This window comes from Lampris incognitus, chromosome 17 (assembly GCF_029633865.1).
Source record: "Lampris incognitus isolate fLamInc1 chromosome 17, fLamInc1.hap2, whole genome shotgun sequence".
Lineage (NCBI taxonomy): Eukaryota > Metazoa > Chordata > Actinopteri > Lampriformes > Lampridae > Lampris > Lampris incognitus.
The window spans coordinates 24,553,969-24,570,356 of NC_079227.1; the positions used below are offsets into that span (position 1 = coordinate 24,553,969).

Genomic DNA, 16,388 nt, shown 5'->3' on the forward strand with positions numbered 1-16,388 from the left:
AGTCACAAGTAAACACACGCATTAGAAGAGGTAGGGAAGAGATTCTCCTAAAGAGCCCACATGTGTACAGTGAAGGGTATTGATTAACTTGTTAGCATTCTCATTAATGACGTGAGCATTGTCTGGCATGTGACGGAAACATTAGTGTGTCAAGGGTTGCTATTCTGGATCGCAGCTCCAGAGATGCCAATTAAGTCACTTCCTTTCCAAGCTTTGTTGCCATAGCGATGGCACCATGGATACGACTCCATAGCTACAGCATTGCTCTCGTCTCCCTGAATCTCTCACTAGTCACACACACACACACACACACACACACACACACACACACACACACGCATGCACACACATAGACACAAATTCTAACACAAACAATATACAAACAAAAACACACACACTAACAAGTGTATGAAACATACAGTAAGCTTTATGTATCAGTCCATATGTAGGGAGAGAGAGAGAGAGAGAGAGAGAGAAAGAGAGGCTCTCTACCTGCATTCTGTACAAAGGTGTGACCACAGCCTCCCACTACCATCCCAAAAATAGCAGCCGTGTTCCCGCAGCAGCTGAAAACTGGTCAGAGGAGCAGATCGAGGAGGAGATCCACAGAGAGGGAGGCAATCCAGTTCAAACATTCCCACTGAAATATACATCGCTATTAAAACTCCGTCACCGCTACGCACCACGCAGCAGGCCAGGGGGTGGATAGATGATGTGGTTTTTCAGGCACGTAAAACACCTCATGGTCAGCTGTTAACTTTAACACACAGACCCAGAGCTGCCCCCCCCCCCGAAGCACAACATCGTCGTTGTTGTTGTGATGGAGATTTTGAGTGACACTTATTAACAACTCTCTCAGATCTGGAAAACCCAGGGCCGAATGTGGGATCAGTAAGACCAGAGGTGTCAAAGTGTTGGTCAACAGGACACACATGTTCACAAGTTGGTTTTTCTTTTCTATTTCCCTGACACACAATTGTGTAATGTTCTTGTGTTGTCTGGCTTTAGGAGGCAGTTGTTCATGTTCGCGTACAACATTTTAACTACCCGCCATCACGGGAATACCAATATTTCAGTGGTCTTTTGTGGTGCTTTTTGTGCATGAAGCAGTGTTATCTGTGCCACCACCGTCACAACATTATTGACTTTATTCACATGTGTTTTATCACTACAAAGACGAAGTAATAAACTGAGGTCTCGATACAGGATGAAGATAAGGAGTCACGTGACATGACAACTAAAACCTGAGTGTTTCCTCGGCGCTGCAGATGATGTCTTTTCTTATAGCCATCATTTGCCATTGGTACGCTTGCGCGAGAAAAACAAAATCACTGATGTGAAACATGCAAAGTATGTTTTTCCAAACTTAAGGAAATAATGTGTGTAGATATTTCTTCCCATGATTAATTTGCCTAATTTACCCCCAGATCGGGGTCTAAATGAAACACGCCGCCTGCCTCGCTGTACTTAAAAGACCGAGGACTGAAGTGTCAGCTTTAGATGAGCAAACACCTGGCAGTGAATAGATATTGTCCATGTGAATTCTGCCATCTACATCTGATTATCTGAGCGCTTGTGTGTTTTGATGTGTGTATGGGAGTGTGTGCATGCACGCTCTGATGAGATGAGAAACACAGCGATGGATCCTTCACACCCCCACAGAGCAGACACGCACATGGCCAATCTCAACGGTGCAGTTGGATGCTCCCACATGTTCTGCAGTCACGCACACGCCACGCATGCATGCGCGCTGACACACACACACACACATACATGCACACATACGTGCATGCATGCACACACACACACACAGTCACACTTATGCACAACATATGCAAACAAACACACATGCTTCCTCATTCAGGAGCGGGGGTGGAGAGGAGCTCTGGGGGTTCAGAAAAACGAGGTTGGGTATCAAGCAATCCAGAGAGAGAGAGAGAGAGAGAAGAGAGAGAGAGAGAGAGAGAGAGAGAGAGAGAGAGAGAGAGAGAGAGAGAGAGAGAGAGAGAGTCAACAAGTCAAAGCTATAGGAGGATACAGATTTCTGTATAGAAACGGCAAGCAAGTGTGGTTTAGGAGAAGCATAAAGAGGTTGAAAGAGGCTGAGAAAGGAATAGCGCGGCAGCACGGTAGGAGACGAGCGTAGCGAATAATAAACAGGCTACAGTACATGAAGTGATGAAGGTAGGAGGAGGAAGAGGGAAAATGAGCCCCATCTGCTCGATTATTCCTTTTATTCTGCTAATCCCCGTCTCTTCCTCCCTCAATGGCTCTGATCATCCTGTCTTTCTATTGTCTACTGCCACCACCTCGCACCTGGTGGAGCAGAATGGTTTCTTTCAGTAAGACAGTAAATTGTAGAAGTCAAGTGAATTTTATTTGTATAGCCCAATATTACAAATGTAAATTTAAATAGAAGTGCTTATGAAGTCTGGATAATGTAGTCTATTGTGCATAGATTGAAGATTGTGCCCATGATTGGTTGTATTTACGATGATGGTCATTTGAATGAACATCCTGTGATATGGATTAAAATGGGTAAAGAATAAACAGTAAAAAAAATGTGAAATGGCTTTCTTGCTGAATGATGACATGCTTTGCAGGGTAGGCATTGGCTGGATAGAGGCAGAGAAGGGTGGATGGATGGATGGATGGATGGCTGGATGGGTAGATGGATGGTTAGTTGGTTGCCCTCTTTCACTTCACTTAAAGTGTTTAGTTCTAACAAGCCAGAGGAAATTCACAGGTGAAACAGAGCATATCCATCTACGTTGGTCATCAGTGCAGCAACATTAGCTCAAAACCTCCAGTATGCACGTCCAAAAAAAAAAACTGATCAACCTGTTTAGTCATCCCTCCCTCTCATCACGTCACTATCCCGCACCCACCACTCCTCTCTATCTGCCTCTCACCTATTGTCTGTTTATAATGTTCTGAAATGGTTCCACTTTGTCTTTTCTGGCTTTGTTTCCTCTCCCCCATCTCTGGCTCTCTGTCTCTCTCTCTCCCTCTCTCTGTCTCTCTCTCTCTCCTCTCTATCCATCCCCCACTAAGGCTCCTTTCTACTTTGTGTCTGTGTAGAGTGGGAATCAGGCAGGCCAGCAGTTACCAGGCAACAGGCTAGAACTCTGCACACATGCTAACTCTTGGCTTTCTCTCTCTCTCTCTCTCTCTCTCTCTCTCTCTCTCTCTCTCTCTCTCTCTCTCTCTCTCTCTCTCTCTCTCTCTCTCTCTCTCTCTCTCTCTCTCTTCTGCATGGGGTTAACTGATCTTATGTACCGTTAGTTACTCCTAACGTGGTCTCTGGGGGGGCGGCCATTTTTTTTGTTTTTGTTTTTTTTTTTTTTTTTTTGTTAGGGGTTTTTTTTTCACATGGGCAGGTGCACAGACACATGGGGTTTAAGGCTGACTGTAGGGTGTCCTGCTTTCTAAACTGTAAATTATACAAGGAGCTTATTTCACTTTTGGTAATTTTTTTTCTTTTTTGGTCATTGTTTTTGTGAAGGAATATTAAATGTGTACTACTTATCATCTAAATAACATTTAGACAGATTTCTCTCCCTCCTGTACATTTCAATTTGCCAAAATAAAAGAACTAAAGATATATTATTGTTCACATCACTGGAAAGACAGTTAGGAGAGCCGAGTCCAGAGAGATGTTTTTTCCTGAGTTATACACACACACACACACACACACACACACACACGCACACACACACACACAACCACACTAAAGGCATGAAATGAGGGGGGTCTTTCTGACCTGGGAGCAGTTAGTCGGTAATAAAGCTGACGTTGGACAGAGCGAGTGCTAAGTAGCTCATTAAAACCCTCGCTTGCCAAGGTGGCTCCTCAAGGCCACTTTCTAATGAGGGATGCTTTAAAATGCACAATCTTTAAATCCCAGATTCGACTTCCAGGCCCTTAAAGTTAACAAGCAATACAGTTATGATCAGCTGTATTCTGGGACATGTAGTCACATGCCATCGCTACAGGCAAAACCACAAGCTGGGGCTTGGGAAGTTTCACGTTGGGACGGAGGGAGTAACTTTTCTCACCTCCAAAGTGTTTTTCGTGAGCTATGACAGGGCGACCAAGGAAGAGCGGCACGTCTGCAATTTTATTTCCAAAGAGAATCGGTCCCTAGAGGCAAAGATGCCCCCATTTTTCACCTCAAAGCTGCAACAGGATCGATGGTGTCGCTACTCTGCTGTGTTGCTTTATGATCAAGGAGAGTGGACTGCTCCCCAGGAGAACAGAAGGAAAGCACAAAGAGATGGGAGAGAGAGAGAGAGAGAGAGAGAGAGAGAGAGAGAGAGAGAGAGAGAGAATTTCATTCACTCAGCTTTCCCCTAGATAGATGGAGCTTTGTCTATACCTTGTGCTAAAGAGGCTGCATAGACGCCAGCATTTAAAAGCAGTCTTACTCAAGTGTAGTAGATAACAAGTTTACTTGCAAGGAGCCTGGACTTTGTAAGAAATCTCTGCGCCTATTGTCCTACGCTGTTCCTGGTGTAACGGACACAGTGTGAGAGGCAGAAGGACAGGAACGGATGATGATGTGTGAGTGTGCGCGCCAATGAGGCATGACACACAAGTGTGGATCACCGCAGAACTTTTTTTTTCTCTTTTGTTTGTCTCCATAGTGATGAGGAAGAGCTGCGGAAATCGTTTTCAGAGCTCGGGGACAGCCTGTGTGAATCCACCGCCCCCAGATCAGTGAAGCGGGTGGGCAGTAGTGGGAAGCCCCTGTCGGAAGTGGACCAGCCCTCCGGAACGCTGCTGTACAAGAACGGCTTCCTGGTCCGCAAAGTCCACGCTGATTCAGACGGCAAGAGAAGTACGTGTTAGACACACTCTCATTTAGCAATCTGAGTTCTGTCATTACATGGAAAGAGAAAAAAATCCCAGTCAGGATTGCAATGTTGAATCCCAGTTCGAATCCCTGTATTAACTCCGTCTTCGTCAGGCATCCCTACAAACACAATTGGCTGTCTGCGGGTGGGAAGTCGGATGTGGGTATGTGTCCTGGTCGCTGCACTAGTGCCTCCTCTGGTCGGTCAGGGCGCCTGTTCGGGGGGGAGGGGGAACTGGGGGGAATAGCATGATCCTCCCACGCGCTACATCCCCCTGGTGAAACTCCTCACTGTCAGGTGAAAAGAAGCAGCTGGCGACTCCACATGTATCGGAGGAGGCATGTGGTAGTCTGCAGCCCTCCCCGGATTAGCAGAGGGGGTGGAGCAGTGACCGGGACAGCTCAGAAGAGTGGGGTAATTAGCCAGATACAACTGGGGAGAAAAAGGGGGAGAAAATCAAAAAAGAAAAAAAAGGATTGCAATGTTGCGTCACAACATATTAAGTAGTACAAGATCCATCCAACAGATAAGTGTTGCTTCAATACCACCCATACTCGTCTCTCTCTTTCATTGTGCATCTTCTCTCTTTCATTGTCTATCACCACTGCTCAACTCCATAGTAGAGAGTAAAGCATCAAGTCTATAGGACTATTATACATTTGGAGAACAGAAATCGGAAAATTAATGTAGATCCCATACAAGAACATGATTGACGGCAGGGACGGTTGCAGCTAAGTCTTTTCTCCTGCTCACAGCACCAAGAGGGAAGAGAGGATGGAAGACCTTTTATGCTATTCTGAAGGGACTCATTCTGTATCTGCAAAAGGTGAGTTGCTCACACTCATTGTAGACATCACTGTTTCCCCTTGTGTTTTTCTGTGGTGACCTGAGTCATAACATATGGGTGTGTGTGTGTGTGTGTGTGTGTGTGTGTGTGTGTGTGTGTGTGTGTGTGTGTGTGTGTCTCTGCTGTATGGCAGTAACATCATCTGAAAGAGTGAGGAGGGAAATTTTTGGTCTGATATGACAGTTGGCAAACAGTAATCTTTACATTACCAAACTGTATGTTTTGGTGGTTATCACCAGAAAGTTGCTATAAGTATCTGTAGGCAAAGAAAGGCCTTGAGATGGCTTCTAGACTGTAAGAAAGATAAAATAAATAAATAAATCAATAGAATACTTAAGTAATGCTCATCATAGTTGGCTCAGATGTTATTATAACCATGTTTTAAAATGGTCTAAAAGCATGATTATTGTTGGGATTTGTAAACACTTTGACATCGAAGTCACATGAGTATATAAATGTTGACTGCACAGCCTAGTCTGCTTTGGCAAAAATGTGATAGAGAGCACAATTTGGTCACTCACATGTATTTTGAAACTATTGAAGTGTTGAAAGTCGCATATTTGATGTTGCCTGTATGGAACATCACGTTGTTGGAAGCAAACCATTACAGATCGCTGCCGACTTTCATTTCCTCATGAGTTGCACTTTCACACCAGTAATCGAGTAAAGAAAAGTAGGTAACACTGATGGTGGACATCTCATTTGCATTTTTATAGTTAATGTTTTACCTCCTTACACACAATCTTCAAAGTTGTTTATATGTGCGGAAATATCTTGTCAAGTAATCGCTCCAAGGAAGTTATTGGGTTGGTCCCATTTCCTGTTTACACATCTAAAAAGTACAATGACATAATATGCCTGTGCAGACAGTCAGACTCTGGCAATTTACAAAGGGCCCATATGGAGCGGTGGTCCTGGCTTGGACTAACAAGAGCCTCTGCCAGCTTCTCTGGCAGCTTCTTCCTCCCACCGGTTCACTGTGGTCGGGCAGAAACAAGGGTCCCCACCAGGGAAGTTCCTGTGGAGACAACATGGAAATGTTCTCTGGTCCAACTCCAGATTTGTCAGTTTAGACCAGAGTCACCCAGGGTGAAAACAAAGTACCCAAGTTGAGAATAAGTTATCCTGGAATGTTTTTGATTCTGCCCCATTAGCTCAGACATGTCCTTCACCTATCAAGGTTTACCACATTATTGTTGATATTAGCAGGTTGTATAAGTAGTAGTAGTAGTAAGAGGAGGAGGAAGAAGAGTAGCAGTGGTGGAAGAAGTGCTAGGATCTTTTACTTAAGTAAATGTAGCAATACCACAGTGTAAAAATACTTTGTTACAATTAAAAGTCCTGCATTCAAAATCTTAAGTAAAAGTACAAAAGTATTAGCATCGAAATATACTTCCATCCATCCATCCATTATCCAAACCACTTACCCTGCTCTCAGGGTCGCGGGGAGCCTATCCCAGTAGTCATTTGGCGGCAGGCGGGGAGACACCCTGGACAGGCCGGCAGGCCATCACAGGATAATAGCAAAAGTAAAAGTACTCATTATGCAGAATGGCCCATTTCAGAATCATATATATCATATTATTGGACTATAATTATTGATGCATAAATGCGACAGGCATGGGCACAAGTCCATGAATACTGGAATGGCATCCAGCGCTTTACCTGTGCCCCCATCCATAGGGTTAGTGGTTGTGTCAGGAAGGGCATCTGACATAAAATTTTGCCAAATCAGTATGCGGATTGACAAGATCATACCGGATCGACCAAGGCCCGGGTTAACAATGGCCGCCATTGGTACTGTGCCCTCACATGGTACCGATGGAAACTATAAAATCTGCTGTGGTGACCCCTGAAAAACAGGGGACAAGCTGAAAAAAGAAGAATTATTGATGCATAAATGAGTTCATCACTTTAATGTTGCAGCTGGTAAAGGTGGAGCTAATTTTAATTACTTTATATACTGCTGGGTAGCTTGGCCTGTAAAAATATATCATCATTTGTTAGTTGATTTATAATTTGTATTAATAATCTACACTACCGTTCAAAAGTTTGGGATCACCCAAACAATTTTGTGTTTTCCATGAAAAGTCACACTTATTCACCACCATATGTTGTGAAATGAATAGAAAATAGAGTCAAGACATTGACAAGGTTAGAAATAATGATTTGTATTTGAAATAAGATTTTTTTTACATCAAACTTTGCTTTCGTCAAAGAATCCTCCATTTGCAGCAATTACAGCATTGCAGACCTTTGGCATTCTAGCTGTTAATTTGTTGAGGTAATCTGGAGAAATTGCACCCCACGCTTCCAGAAGCAGCTCCCACAAGTTGGATTGGTTGGATGGGCACTTCTTTGAGCAGATTGAGTTTCTGGAGCATCACATTTGTGGGGTCAATTAAACGCTCAAAATGGCCAGAAAAAGAGAACTTTCATCTGAAACTCGACAGTCTATTCTTGTTCTTAGAAATGAAGGCTATTCCATGCGAGAAATTGCTAAGAAATTGAAGATTTCCTACACCGGTGTGTACTACTCCCTTCAGAGGACAGCACAAACAGGCTCTAACCAGAGTAGAAAAAGAAGTGGGAGGCCGCGTTGCACAACTGAGCAAGAAGATAAGTACATTAGAGTCTCTAGTTTGAGAAACAGACGCCTCACAGGTCCCCAACTGGCATCTTCATTAAATAGTACCTGTTAGAGCCTGTTTGTGCTGTCCTCTGAAGGGAGTAGTACACACCGGTGTAGGAAATCTTCAATTTCTTAGCAATTTCTCGCATGGAATAGCCTTCATTTCTAAGAACAAGAATAGACTGTCGAGTTTCAGATGAAAGTTCTCTTTTTCTGGCCATTTTGAGCGTTTAATTGACCCCACAAATGTGATGCTCCAGAAACTCAATCTGCTCAAAGAAGTGCCCATCCAACCAATCCAACTTGTGGGAGCTGCTTCTGGAAGCGTGGGGTGCAATTTCTCCAGATTACCTCAACAAATTAACAGCTAGAATGCCAAAGGTCTGCAATGCTGTAATTGCTGCAAATGGAGGATTCTTTGACGAAAGCAAAGTTTGATGTAAAAAAAATCTTATTTCAAATACAAATCATTATTTCTAACCTTGTCAATGTCTTGACTCTATTTTCTATTCATTTCACAACATATGGTGGTGAATAAGTGTGACTTTTCATGGAAAACACGAAATTGTTTGGGTGATCCCAAACTTTTGAACGGTAGTGTAAATCTTCAAAGTAACTAGTAACTAAAGCTGTCAAATGTAGTAGAGTAAAAAGTACAATATTTCCCTCTGAAATGTAGTGGAGTAGAAAAATAAAGTAGCATAAAATGGAAATATCCAAGTAAAGTACAAGTACCTCAAAACTGTGCTTATGTACAGTAAAGGCACTTAGTTACATTCCACCATTGAGTAGGAGTAGTAGTAGCAGCAGCAGCATATAATAGTTGCAAGCTTAAAAAGAATTAGAATGTTGCTTATTTTATGTTTTTCAGCCCTTTCTGCTTTAATGACTGAATTAACGATTACATGTTATGAGTCAAAACCTACTGGTGTGTTCAGAAGTATTCAGCACTCCTAGTGTATCATATTCACTGTGCTCTGATTTAACAAGGGTGGTGGTGGCAAACTAAAACAAAGGTGTATGATTTTTCAGCAAAATAATCTAAATGCATGTTATTAGGGCTCTGTCAAATATCATATACCATCTGCAACCTTTCCTTAAATCTGCACTCGCAATATATGGATGAGCAAAGTGACCAGAACGAAAACAACTTCTCCCTCATTCTGTGGACCGTGATGCTCTTAGTCAATATTTTCCTGTTCTTTCTGGTTTATGCCCCCCTCCCCCATTTCATTCCAGGGTGAGTACAGGCCTGACAAACAGTTATCTGATGATGACCTGAAAAATGCTGTGTCCATCCACCACTCTCTGGCCATGAAGGCCTCGGACTACAGCAAGAGACCCAACGTCTTCTATCTGCGCACCGCTGACTGGAGGGTCTATCTTTTCCAAGCACCGTAAGTCCCTATCTCCATTATATCCAGCGATCCAGTGGGCATGATTACACTGTCTTGGCAACACGCCCATAAGCGTGTTTGCTTATATGCACTTACACACACATTGTACACAACATCATGCAGTGAGATACACACACACACAGAAACAAATACATATACTAGTATATGCACACAGACAAATGTGTCAGTACATGTGCACACACATATTTGCACACAAATATGCAAGTAATTCACATCAGCAGCTGACATTTTCTTCCATTCCTCATATCTTCGAAAAAACAGTCCTAAATCCTGCAGCCCTGCTAAACAACCCTGTTCTCATCTTGACTTTGCAAGGTCACTCCTGTTTTTCTTTTTCTGGCCACCAGTCCCTGTCCAGAGAAGCTTCTCTCCTTGGCAGAGCTTGGCTTAGCTGTCTTGCAGTTGTAGCAAATGCTGTTTGAAGACAAACGTATAATCGCGTGTGTTTGTTTGTGTCTGTGTGTGTGCGTGCATGTGTGTGTGTGTGTATGCCTACACGATGTGATAAGCACCCATGGGAGAGTTGAATACGTCTCAATTGTGAGATGTTGTGCATATGTATGAGTTTTCATGAGGGTGCAGTCAGGCACACTGGATAACATGTTTAAAATGTATATAGGTTGTACAGAATATAAGTTGTGAGGGAAGAGCAGGGCAGAGGTGTGTATGTTACCAGGATCCAGGGAGCCCTCCATGAGGACAGGCTGTGTGCTCCAGTTGCAGTTTACATTTGTCCCAGATACTGCACCCCCCCCACCTCTCTTTCATTTCTCTCACTCTCTCTTTGCATCTCACCCTCTCTCCCTCCCTTTCTCTCTCTTTGCCTCTCACTCTCCCTCTCCCTCTCTCTCTCGCTCTCTCTCCCTCTCTCTCTCGCCCTCTCTCTCTCTGTCTCTCTCGAGACTTGTAGCATGGCTGTCTGCGTCGATATGATTTCTCTCATGGGCCTCTAATGGCTGTGTTAGTGTATAACAGCCCTTTTCTCATGTATTAATTTGTTAAGAAAGGATTTCTTCGTCAATAGCAAGGCTGCATTCTCTGATTATTATCCCTGTGATTTGGTGAGCTATGTGCCTGTGTGTGCACATGCCACTGTGGAGGGTAACTTATAAGCACTCTGGGTATATGTACCAGATCTGGGGAATGGGTGTGTTTGTACTTTGTGTTTGTAATTGTTTACGTGTATGTATTTGTGTGTGTTTGTATTTGTGTGTGTGCATGCATATCATGCATCCTTCTGTGGGCATGGTGTGCATGACGTCATACAGGAACGCCGAGCAGATGCAGTCTTGGATCACGCGGATCAACACAGTGGCAGCCATGTTCTCAGCCCCTCCTTTCCCGGCGGCTATCGGCTCCCAGAAAAAGTTCAGCCGACCGCTGCTGCCGGGAACCATGTCAAAACTGTCTGAGGTATGATTAGACTATTGATAAGACCATCTTTAAGAAATCGCAGAGAAAACTGGACCTTGCCTTGGATATATCTCAGTCAAGACCAAAACCTGTATTGTGCTACCTCTTATAATAAGCTTATCTGCATATTTTCTTCTCAATTAGATGAAAAGTTTGTATTTTCAATTTAAAAGAAAGTCTATCAATGCACTCATTTTCTTCCTCATGTGTCATCAGGTAGTATGGAAATCCTAAAAGCTGGGGCTCTTAATGTTTTTCAACCTAGTAAACAAACAAAATCAGAAAACCAGCACTTAGCAAACATAGCATTAGATTCAATACAGGAAGACCCAAAGTCATATTAGAAATCGATAAATGTTATTTGTTGAACCAAACAACACCAGCACAGCAACTGGTTCGCATACTGTGACATCACTGTGACATTATATGTGAAATAAGTAAAGCTATATTGGAAAAAACAAGCAAAAAGTTTAAAAAAAAATGTCGAGAAAGGCAGACAGCTGATGGTTATTGTCATCTCCCACATGAATATCCTCTCTGACTGTTGTGCAGGAGGAGCAGGTCAAATCCCATGAAACACGATTCCGTGCCATTTCCACTGAACTGGCCGAGCTGCGTTCTTACCCTCCTGATCGCAAGGTCAAAGGGCGCGAGCTAGATGAGTACCGCCAGCGGGACGAGTACCTGGAGTTTGAGGTAAGCTGGCGTCATCAGCTTGAGCTTTGAAGGACTCTCAGCAAAAGAAATAAATGAGAATCTCAGTCAAGCATTAAGTCATTACTGCAGTCCCACAGTTCACATACAGTTGTGTGTGTCTCTCTCTCTCTCTCTCTCTCTCTCTCTCTCTCTCTCTCTCTGTCTTTCTGTCTCTCACCTCCCTGTTCTCCCCCTTCCTATAGAAAACGCGATATGGGACCTATATCATGCTGCTGCGGGCTAAGATCCGGGGTGGTGAGGAGGACCTGTCTTTGTTCGAGTCTCAGCTCCTGGATGACAACGGGCTGCAGCGGGCCCACTCCAGCCCCACGCTACAGGACAGCAGCCAGGCCAGCAGCACCAGGGATGGCGGCAACAGCAGCAAGGCCAGTGGCAGCAGCAGCAAACCACGGCAAGAGGGCCAGAGACACAGCTACCGACAGGCAGTGAAGAAGTGAGGTGGGGAGGGGTCGCCGGGAGCGGCACGGCGTTGCACTGCCAGCCAGGCTGTCTCCCTGCACAGGTTTTTAATTTGAGATCCAGGAGGGTTTGGAGCTCTGCTTGAAGGGGGAATGGGAGTGAGGGTGTACCTGACGCCCTTCCCCCCCTCCACCCTGCCATGTCGCCCTACCCGGCACCCCAATCTTCTCATCCAATCGAGGAGGTGCATGTCCTGTGACTGGCATGGTGGCTGGCCAATACCAGCAAGGATGTTGGTGCAGGAAGCGGGAGGGACAGTGGGGAGGTCACAGACCTGAGTAGATGAGGTGTTCATAGCCACGCTGGGTGTGGCAGCGTCCGCATCTGTGCAGGAAGACAGAGGATGCTTTGGGAAGTAACAGGGCACAGTACTGGGACTGACATCCAGCATCCTTTCTGCTTTTTTTTCTTCCTCGTCTTCTTTCAAGGCACCTCTCCCTCTCACTTTTTCTTGACCTTTTTCTCTGATTTGGGACCAAACATTTTTACACATTTGAAATATTACATTTCTGATGACTGAACATTTCAATTTCGGTTAAATTGCCACCACCACTCTGGTTTGGTTTGAGGTGTTGCAATAGTCGCTAGACTCGTAAAGATCAGCTGGTCTCACGGAGTCGTTGCGCTGCAGTCTCCTTGTTTTGCAACAGCAACAAAGTGTGTTCACATTCCACATAACAGCATGACATCAGGACATTTGAAGCTCCGAGAATTATTTCACTCAAGGCCAGTGGTGGCATCAAGTTGAAAATGAAATGAATATGGACCGACATCGTAGGACACACACTGGCTGCAGCTTGCAATGCATTCTGGGTGAGGGCAGAAAACAGTTGCGGCCCTGCCTCCTCTGCTGCTCTTCTGATCTCAGAAAGGAGGTGAGCGTGTTTGCAGTTCTCCTCTTTTCTGCAGACGCTGAACAACTGAAGGTGACGAAATCAGCAGAAATTCACAATAGTACCCCCTAGTACACGACGATGAAACTCGATACTGTACTTCTCAGCGAGAGAGACGCCATATTTGCCGCTCTACCTGAAAGAGATGATCTCTTATCCAGTTGCTTGAGCTTCTGTCCTGTGGTGTATCTCCTTGGCTGAATGTTGTTCTCTCAAGTGATCCGCATGCCTGCATCTAGCACAGCTTCTTTTAAACCTTCTATGTCTTTGGGTAGAGGGTGACTTAGAGAGCAGACATGTTTTTCTGGGGTTGTATATTCCTTTTTCCTCATGCTGTTGTTTGCCCATATCCCCCATGTATACCTCCTGTGCGTGCTTATAGCCACTCATTTATAAGTCCTCTTTTAACACTCACCAGGCAGACCCTGAATGTTGTTGTTTTTCAATATTTTTATGGTATTTTACAGTTGTTTGTTGATGTTGAACCTACTCCTTCTGTGTAATCTATGTCAAGTGTATGATGAATTATATCAAAAATATTAAAGAATATGTCGTCCATATTAATTTTAAGCATACAGAATATGTTGTGTATATAACTAGCCACCTGCTGTATGCCTGTATTGTATGATACACAACAGTATATTTACAATATATTCCATACACTATTGTGAATATTCATAGAGAACATGTAGAGTTGACATTCCTCCTATCTAAAGTCCCTAAAGATATTACAAGATTATCATGTCTGCTTGGGTTTTATGTTTTTGTTTGTTTGTTTGTTTTGTTAGTGTCCATGCAAAAGATGTTAAAGCCAGCAGCACAATATGAGCATTACATAAATACCAATGTGTATGTATCAAAAACGTTGTAAGTGATCAAGTATTTGTAAGAGAGAATTAACTCGCACCGGTAGCCGTCAGCTGCTGTGGGAAGTTTTCTGTAGTGAGAGCTTTTGTATGATCTGATAGCACGATTATTTTCTATGAAAGTTGTTTCTACTGTCAGAGTTTTGAAATGTGGTGAATGTGAAAGAAAGTCGATGTAACAGTGAAGTGTTTCAGTTGGTGGACAAAGGACAAGAACTGGTTTAATACATTGAAGGGCATTGACATTTGGATAAAATGATTTTTAACTGACAAGAATAGACAGCCATGCCCATCTCATGGCATGTTCTCTGTTCAGTAATGATACATTATTAATGTATAGACATTTTCTACTCAGGCCTGAAAATTGTACCTTGAACAGCTGCAGTGCCAGCATCCTACCAGCAGGGGAAGCTGTCGACATTCAGTTACTTTTTCTGCCCATAATAGCGCCTGCTATATTTGTGCTGCAGTTTGTAACCACGCTCATGAACTTGAGAATGGGCAGTGCAGGGCTATGAAATAGGTCAAATGACTTGTGCAAACTGTTGGTGTTTGTTCATTTCTGTGTGTGTGTGTGTGTGTGTGTGTGTGTGTGTGTGTGTGTGTGTGTATGTGCAACAGAGTGTATTAGAATGTGTGCGTGCGTGCGTGCGTGCGTGCGTGTGTGTGTGTGTGAATGCTGTTTTGAATATTTGAATGTCACTGAATGCATGCTGTGACCACACTGGCTATTTACAGGGGCCTACCTGACGTGGCTGTGGAGAACATCGTAGCCAGTGGCATGTTGTGGGAAATGTACAACAGGAGCATCTTTCGTCCAGCGCTGTCCGCTCCAGTGTTGTTACCTCAGTATGTGCAGTGTAAACATGTACAGTTTTTAGGCAAGATAATAAGAATGTTTTGTCTTAATTTCTGCATGGTATTTTCTTGCCTCATTTCAATATTTTTTTCCATTGGCTGTCATTTCATCCTCTATGATCTCTCACTAGCGCTCTCCTCTCCTCACAAAGTCTCATTCTTTATCCTATGCTGCAATTTCACTGGTGTCTTTCTGCATTCTGGTGGTTTAGAAAAGCTGCCGTCATCAGTTAAATCTACTTATACATTGTCACTACAATTGACGACATACATATTGCCTGTTATGTAACGTTACATTACAATCGAGTGTATATTGATAGTATTTCAATGTTGTTTTGGTGGGGGGCCAAACTGTCAGAGCCACCAGTCTCATGTGGAGTGCAATCCAGGCCTACTGAAGATTAATAACGGCCCCTCAGTAGAGACACTATTTGGCACCGTATTGAAATAAGATGTCAAAAAGGGATCCTGTGATGAATTGAAATCAAACTGCTGAAAAAGAGTGACGGCTTCACTCATTCTTTTAAAACCTGGGCTTTTAGCACTTTGTCCATGCCGTTGTATGGTAGCTAAGGCGCAGAGAATGAAGTGTGGATGTGCAGGTTCAGATAATCTGTCATTCTGTATTGTAGATGTATCGACGACTGTATTACATCCGCAATTGTTATCATCTGTCACAGTGTGAAAGGAAGGCAGTGTTTTGGAGTTTATGCCTCATCGAGGTTATCCAGTCCTGCCTCCTTCTCTTGTCATAATCTCTCGTTCATTACCAGCACCCTCTGAAATCACTGACAGGGTCTCCGAGGCATTGGTTTGCATGGAGATTGCTGGTTCCCCTGGTGATGGCTCTGCGCTACTGAAATAAAAGCCACCTTGCTTGCACTGTGTTCACAGAAATACGACAGAGAGAACAAATTGTTTATAGCTGCAGTAGAGCACACCCGCAGGCATTTTGGGCAAACCATAATGTGTACGTTCATCTCTATTATTAACATCTCCGTGGTTAAGGTCTATCCAATCCAGCCTCTTTTCTGAATGTGACATGTATATAAAGCATGATATGTTATGGTCTGCTTTCATTCATATTAAGTTAAGAGTATTAAATGAAAGATTAATAATATATAAGTAGGTTAACGGTTTTTGTCCTTGAGGTCATGGACACTTTTTAATATTATTTCTATCAATATGAATGAAAGAAATAACTGAATTTAATGCTGTTTTATGCTGATGTGTTTCAAGGAACCAAGCCAGCTCATTAAACTATTACATATTTGGGTCTGATCCATTTAGACTGTTTTTTAGGCTGGCGCAGGTGAGGCAACGTTCATATTATGCTATACATAGGCTACATTGTGTCACTGTTTTGTTAAAACTCACCAAGGAAATGTTGTTTGTGAGCTTCTCATTTTGGGAGGCATAAAAGCTAAAA

At 43.5% G+C, this 16,388-nt stretch overlaps 1 pseudogene; it reads left to right on the top strand.

Annotated features, from left to right (window-relative positions):
• Nucleotides 1–12,839, top strand: part of LOC130127261 (PH and SEC7 domain-containing protein 1-like) — a 53,868-nt pseudogene extending 41,029 nt beyond the window's left edge.
• The last annotated feature ends 3,549 nt before the right edge of the window (nucleotides 12,840–16,388 follow it).